Below are 7,445 nucleotides of genomic sequence, written 5' to 3' on the forward strand. Positions count from 1 at the left end.
TAGCGGTCGGAAGTGAAAAACTATTCACATCCGACGAATCCAGGGAGCCGCTCGACGACACGTCGAGCTGGGCTTTGGGCGGACTGCATAATTATATTCGGCGTCAAGAGAAGCTGTGCAATAAAGGAACACCATGAGTCACTCAGGTATCCAAATACTTACGATTTTGCCAGGGGCTTGTCCCTGAGCGGCCACTCCTCTTCGCCGTTGTCGGCGTTGGTGGAGTAGTCCGTAGGGAGGGTCCTCCCTTTCTTGGACCCTCCGGCCTCCCCAGTTGGGGAGGCCTTCCTTTTCTTTTCTCCCCCTGCTGGGGAAGAAACCTCTCTTTCCTCCTCCTTGTCTTCGTGGGAGGAGTGCGCCTCGGACTCATCGGACAACGAGTCCGACTCCACCGGGCGCCGGGAACTCTTCCGGGTTCCCGTGGCCTTCTTCTTGGCCTTCTTCTCCGGCACCACGTAAGGTGCCGGAACCAGCAGTTCCGCCAAGCGGGCGTCCGCTGGGTCTTCGGGCAAAGGATCCGGACAGTTGATCTGTTCGGCCATCCTCTGCCAGTCCTGTCAAAGGCATGGGGGCTTAGATCCCGCATAGAGTCAAACTATGAAAAACAAACATCCTGTAAGAGGTAAAAACAGCTTACCACATTGGCTTGACGCTGCGCGCTGAATCCGCGATCCTTGGTGGCGGATGCGGGAGCTTCGGCGCCCTTGAATAGCACCTTCCAGGCATCTTCGTACGTTGTGTCGAAAAGCCTGTTCAGAGTTCAGTGCTGGGCCGAATTGAACTCCCAAAAGCCCGTTGTTGGCACGGGAGGATCCGGCGGACAAGCATGACCTGGACTACGTTGACAAGTTTGAGCTTCTTGCTCACCAGGTTTTGGACACATGTTTGGAGTCCGGTCAGCTCTCCTTTTTTACCCCACGACAGGCCCTTCTCTTTCCAGGAGGTGAGCCGCGTAGGGATTCCGGATCGGAACTCGGGGGCTGCGACCCATGCAGGGTCGCGCGGCTCGGTGATGTAGAACCACCCCGATTGCCACCCCTTTATAGTCTCCACGAAGGAGCCCTCGAGCCATAGGGCATTGGGCATCTTGCCCACCATGGCGCCTCCGCACTCCGCCTGGCGGCCGCCCACTACCTTCGGCTTGACATTGAAGGTCTTCAGCCATAAGCCGAAGTGGGGCTGGATGCAGAGGAAGGCCTCACACACGATGATGAATGCCGAGATGTTGAGGATTAAGTTTAGGGCTAGATCGTGGAAGTCCATGCCGTAGTAGAACATGAGCCACCGGACAAATGGGTGGAGAGGGAAGCCTAGTCCGCGGAGTAAATGGGTAAGGAATACCACCCTCTCATGGGGCCTAGGGGTGGGGATGAGCTGCCCCTCGTTTGGGAGCCAGTGCGCGATGTTGTCAGACAAGTATCCGGCGTTCCTCAGCTTCTTGATGTGTCCCTCCGTGATGGAGGAGACCATCCACTTGCCTCCCGCTCCGGACATGGCTGGAGAAGGTTGAGGTGGGGAATGCGGACTTGGGCACTGGAGCTCGAGTGTGCGAAAATGGATGAGCAAAGGAGGAAGAAGGCATGGATGAAAAGGTGGATCCTTATCCCCTTATATGGGTGGACAAAACTGCGTGTCCCCACCAGCATGGTAAAACTCGCTTATCTCCCAAGCGCCGTAATCAATGGCGCGGTTGGGTTACCCACGCCCGTATTGATGAGAATCCCGGAATAAGGGGACACGATCTCTGCTTCGACAAGACGTGCCAAGGAAACCGCCTCGCAAAACGCGCTGAGGTGGGACAGTAAAAACGGTTCAAATATAGGCGTGGCTGTGGCATGATGTCACGCTACGGAATACGTCAGCAGATTAGATTTGTGTAAATACTATTCTCTCTATGGCAGTATGTGGAACTTATTTTGCAGAGCCGGACACTATCCTTGTGTTCAAAATCTTCTATGAAATATGCGGAGGAGGAACCCGCCTTGCAATGCCGAAGACAATCTGCGCACCGGACTCGTTGTCATTGAAGCCTGGTTCAGGGGCTACTGAGGGAGTCCTGGATTAGGGGTGTCCGGATAGCCGGACTATAACCTTTGCCTGGACTCTCGGACTATGAAGATACAAGATTGAAGACTTCATCCCGTGTCCGGATGGGACTTTCCTTGGCGTGGAAGGCAAGCTTGGCAATACGGATATGTAGATCTCCTCCCATTGTAACCGACTCTGTGTAACCCTAGCCCTCTCCGGTGTCTATATAAACCAGAGGGTTTTAGTCCATAGGACGAAAAACAATCATACCATAGGCTAGCTTCTAGGGTTTAGCCTCTTTGATCTCATGGTAGATCTACTCTTGTACTACCCATATCATCAATATTAATCAAGCAGGAGTAGGGTTTTACCTCCATCGAGAGGGCCCGAACCTGGGTAAAAACATTGTGTCCCTTGTCTCCTGTTACCATCCGCCTAGATGCACAGTTCGGGACCCCCTACCCGAGATCCGCCAGTTTTGACACCGGCAATCCCCAAGCTTAGGCTCTTGCCACTCCTTGTTCCATAATCCATCAAATCTTTACCCAAAACTTGAAAACTTCACAACACAAAACTTAAAGTAGAAAATCTCGTGAGCTCCGTTAGCGAAAGAAAACAAAACACCAATTCAAGGTACTGTAATGAACTCATTCTTTATTTATATTGGTGTTAAACCTACTGTATTCCAACTTCTCTATGGTTTATAAACTATTTTACTAACCATAGATTCATCAAAATAAGCAAACAACGCACGAAAAACAGAATCTGTCAAAAACAGAACAGTCTGTAGTAATATGTAGCTAACGCAAGATCTGGAACCCCAAAATTCTAAAATAAACTTATGGACGTGAGGAATTTATCTATTAATCATATGCAAAAAGAATTAACTAAATATCACTTTCCAAATAAAAATGACAGCAGTTCTCGTGAGCGCTAAAGTTTCTGTTTTTTACAGCAAGATTAAAAAGACTTTCCCCAAGTCTTCCCAACGGTTCTACTTGGCACAAACACTAATTAAACACAAAAAACACAACCAAAACATAGGCTAGATAAATTATTTATTACTAAACAGGATCAAAAAGCAAGGAATAAAAATAAAATTGGGTTGCCTCCCAACAAGCGTTATCGTTTAACGCCCCTAGCTAGGCATAAAAGCGAAGATAGATCTAGGTATTGCCATCTTTGGAAGGCAATCCATAAGTGGCTCTCATAATAGATTCATAAGGTAATTTAATTTTCTTTCTAGGGAAGTGTTCCATGCCTTTGCTTAACGGAAATTGGAATCTAATATTCCCTTCCTTCATATCAATAATTGCACCAATCGTACTAAGGAAAGGTCTACCAAGAATAATAGGACACGAAGAATTGCAATCTATGTCAAGAACAATAAAATCCACGGGCACATAATTCCTATTTGCAACAATAAGAACATCATTAATTCTTCCCATAGGTTTCTTAATAGTGGAATCCGCAAGGTGCAAGTTTAAAGAGCAATCATCGAAATCACGGAAACCTAGCAAATCACACAAAGTCTTTGGAATCGTGGAAACACTAGCACCCAAATCACACAAAGCATAGCATTCATGATATTTAACTTAATTTTAATAGTAGGTTCCCACTCATCATAAAGTTTTCTAGGGATAGAAACTTCCAACTCAAGTTTTTCTTCATAAGATTGCATCAAAGCGTCAACGATATGTTTGGTAAAGGCTTTATTTTCACTATAAGCATGAGGAGAATTTAGCACAGATTGTAACAAGGAAATAAAATCTATCAAAGAGCAATTATCATAATTAAATTCCTTGAAATCCAAAATAGTGGGTTCATTAATATTTATAGTTTTGACTTCTTCAATCCCACTTTTAACAATTTTAGCATCAAGATCTAAAGACTCCAAATTTTTGGAACGCCTTCTAGGTAAAGGTGGATCATATTCAGTCCCATAATTATCAAGATTCATATTGCAAAACAAAGATTTAATAGGGGACACATCAATAACTTTTAGATCTTCATCTTTATTATCATGGAAACTAGAAGAACACGCTTTTATAAAGCAATCTTTCTTAGCACGCATCCTAGCGGTTCTTTCTTTGCACTCATCAATGGAAATTCTCATGGCTTTGAGAGACTCATTGATATCATGCTTAGGAGGAATAGATCTAAGTTTCAAAGAATCAACATCAACAGAAATTCTATCAACGTTCCTAGCCAACTCATCAATCTTAAGCAATTTTTCTTCAATCAAAGCATTGAAATTCTTTTGCGACCAAATAAATTCTTTAATATTAGATTCAAAATCAAAGGGTATATTATTAAAAATTTCCATAAGAATTGTTGTAGGAATTACATAATTATTAGAGGAATTACTAGGATACGGCCTAGGATTAAAGTTTCCTCTATACGCATTGTTACCAAAATTATTCCTACCAACAAAATTCACATCCAAAGATTCATTATTATTCTCAATCAAAGTAGACAAATGCATATCATTAGGATCAGAAGAAACACTTTTATTAGCAAATAATTTCATAAGTTCATCCATCTTACCACTCAAAACATTAATTTCTTCTATCGCATGCACTTTCTTATTAGTAGATCTTTCAGTGTGCCATTGAGAATAATTAACCATAATATTATCTAGGAGTGTAGTAGCTTCTCCCAAATTGATTTCCATAAAAGTGCCTCCCGCGGCCGAATCTAAAAGATTTCTAGAAGCAAAATTCAATCCGGCATAAAAATTTGTATAATCATCCAAAAATTCAAACCATGTGTAGGGCAATTGCGTATCATTAATTTCATCCTCTCCCAAGCTTGTGCAACATGTTCATGATCAAGTTGCTTAAAATTCATAATATCGTCTCTAAGAGAGATGATCTTAGCGGGAGGAAAATACTTAGAGATAAAAGCATCTTTGCACTTATTCCATGAATCAATACTATTTTTAGGCAAAGACGAAAACCAAGATTTAGCATGATCTCTAAGCGGAAAAGGAAATAGCTTCAATTTAACAATATCATTGTCCAAATCTTTCTTCTTTTGCATATCACACAAATCGACGAAGTTGTTTAGATGGGTAGCGACATCTTCACTAGGAAGGCCAGAAAACAGATCTTTCATGACAAGATTCAGCATCGGTAAGAGGAGCAATCGGAGTGCTAATAAAATAATTGCTGTTGGTATTGGTAAAGTCACACAATTTGGTATTATCTTGAGCCATCGTGACAAGCAAGCAAACCGACACACAGGCAAACAAGAAACGAGCAAAAAGAGGCGGATAGAGAAAGAGAGAGAGGATGGAGAGAGAGAGGGCGAATAAAACGGCAAGGGTGAAGTGGAGGAGAGGAAAATGGGAGGCAAATGGCAAATAATGTAATGCGGGAGATAAGGATTTGTGATGGGTACTTGGTATGATGACTTTTGCGTAGACTCCCCGGCAACGGCGCCAGAAATTCTTCTTGCTACCTCTTGAGCACTGCGTTGGTTTTCCCTTGAAGAGGAAAGGGTGATGCAGTAGAGCAGCGTAAGTATTTCCCTCAGTTTTTTAAAACGAAGGTATCAATCCAGTAGGAGGCCACGCACGAGTCCCTCACACCTACACAAACAAATAAACTCCTCGCAACCAACACGATAAAGGGGTTGTCAATCCCTTCACGGTCACCTACGAGTGTGAGATCTGATAGATATGATAAGATAACATTTTTGGTATTTTTATGATAAAGAGAAATAAAGATGCAAGTAAAATAAATATCAAAGGAAATAACTAAGTATTGGAAGATTAATATGATGGAAAATAGACCCGGGGGCCATAGGTTTCACTAGAGGCTTCTCTCGAGAGCATAAGTATTATGGTGGGTGAACAAATTACTGTTGAGCAATTGACAGAATTGAGCATAGTTATGAGAATATCTAGGTATGATCATGTATATAGGCATCACGTCCGAGACAAGTAGACCAACTCCTGCCTGCATCTACTACTATTACTCCACATATCGACCGCTATCCAGCATGCATCTAGAGTATTAAGTTCAAGAGAACAGAGTAACGCTTTAAGCAAGATGACATGATGTAGAGGGATAAACTCATGCAATATGATATAAACCCCATCTTGTTATCCTCGATGGCAACAATACAATACGTGCCTTGCTGCCCCTACTATCACTGGGAAAGGACACCGCAAAATTGAACCCAAAACTAAGCACTTCTCCCATTGCAAGAAAGATCAATCTAGTAGGCCAAACCAAACTGATAATTCGAAGAGACTTGCAAAGATAACCAATCATACATAAAAGAATTCAGAAAAGATTCAAAATTGTTCATAGATAAACTTGATCATAAACCCACAATTCATCGGTCTCAACAAACACACCGCAAAAGAAGATTACATCGAATAGATCTCCACAAGAGAGGGGGAGAACTTTGTATTGAGATCCAAAAATAGAGAAGAAGCCATCTAGATAATAACTATGGACCCGTAGGTCTAAAGTAAAATACTCACACTTCATCGGAGAGGCTATGGTGTTGATGTATAAGCCCTCCGTGATCTATACCCCCTCCGGCGGAGCTCTGGAAAAGGCCCCAAGATGGGATCTCGTGGATACAGAAAGTTACGGCGGTGGAATTAGGGTTTTAGCTCCGTATCTGGTAGTTTGGGGGTACGTAGGTATATATAGGAGGAAGGAGTATGTCGATGGAGCAATGTGGGCCCCATGAGGGTGGAGGGCGTGAAGGTTTCATTCCGTTTGGACTCCGTTTGATATTATTTTTCTGCGAAACCCTAAAATAGGCAAAAAAAACAACAATTCTGGGTTGGGCGTCCGGTTAATAGGCTAGTCCCAAAAATAATATAAAAGTGTATAATAAAGCCCAATAATGTCCAAAACAGGATATAATATAACATGGAACAATAAAAAAATATAGATACGTTGGAGACGTATCAGTAGGTAAGAACGGTTCTACCGACGTGCTTTGCACATAGGTGGCTGGCGGGTGTCAGTTTCTCCAACTTTAGTTGAACCAAGTGTGGCTACGCCCGGTCCTTGCGAAGGTTAAAACAGCACCAACTTGACAAACTATCGTTGTGGTTTTAATGCGTAGGTAAGAACGGTTCTTGCTTAAGCCCGTAGCAGCCACGTAAAACTTGCAACAACAAAGTAGAGGATGTCTAACTTGTTTTTGCAAGGCATGTTGTGATGGGATATGGTCAAGACATGATGCTATATTTATTGTATGAGATGATCATGTTTTGTAACGGAGTTATCGGCAACTGGCAGGAGCCATATGGTTGTCGCTTTATTGTATGCAATGCAATTTCCCTATAATTGCTTTACTTTATCACTAAGCGGTAGCGATAGTCGTAGAAGCAATAGTTGGTGATACAACAACGATGCTACGATGGAGATCAAGGTGTCGTGCCGGTG

The sequence above is a fragment of the Triticum dicoccoides genome, chromosome 3A (assembly GCF_002162155.2).
Source record: "Triticum dicoccoides isolate Atlit2015 ecotype Zavitan chromosome 3A, WEW_v2.0, whole genome shotgun sequence".
Lineage (NCBI taxonomy): Eukaryota > Viridiplantae > Streptophyta > Magnoliopsida > Poales > Poaceae > Triticum > Triticum dicoccoides.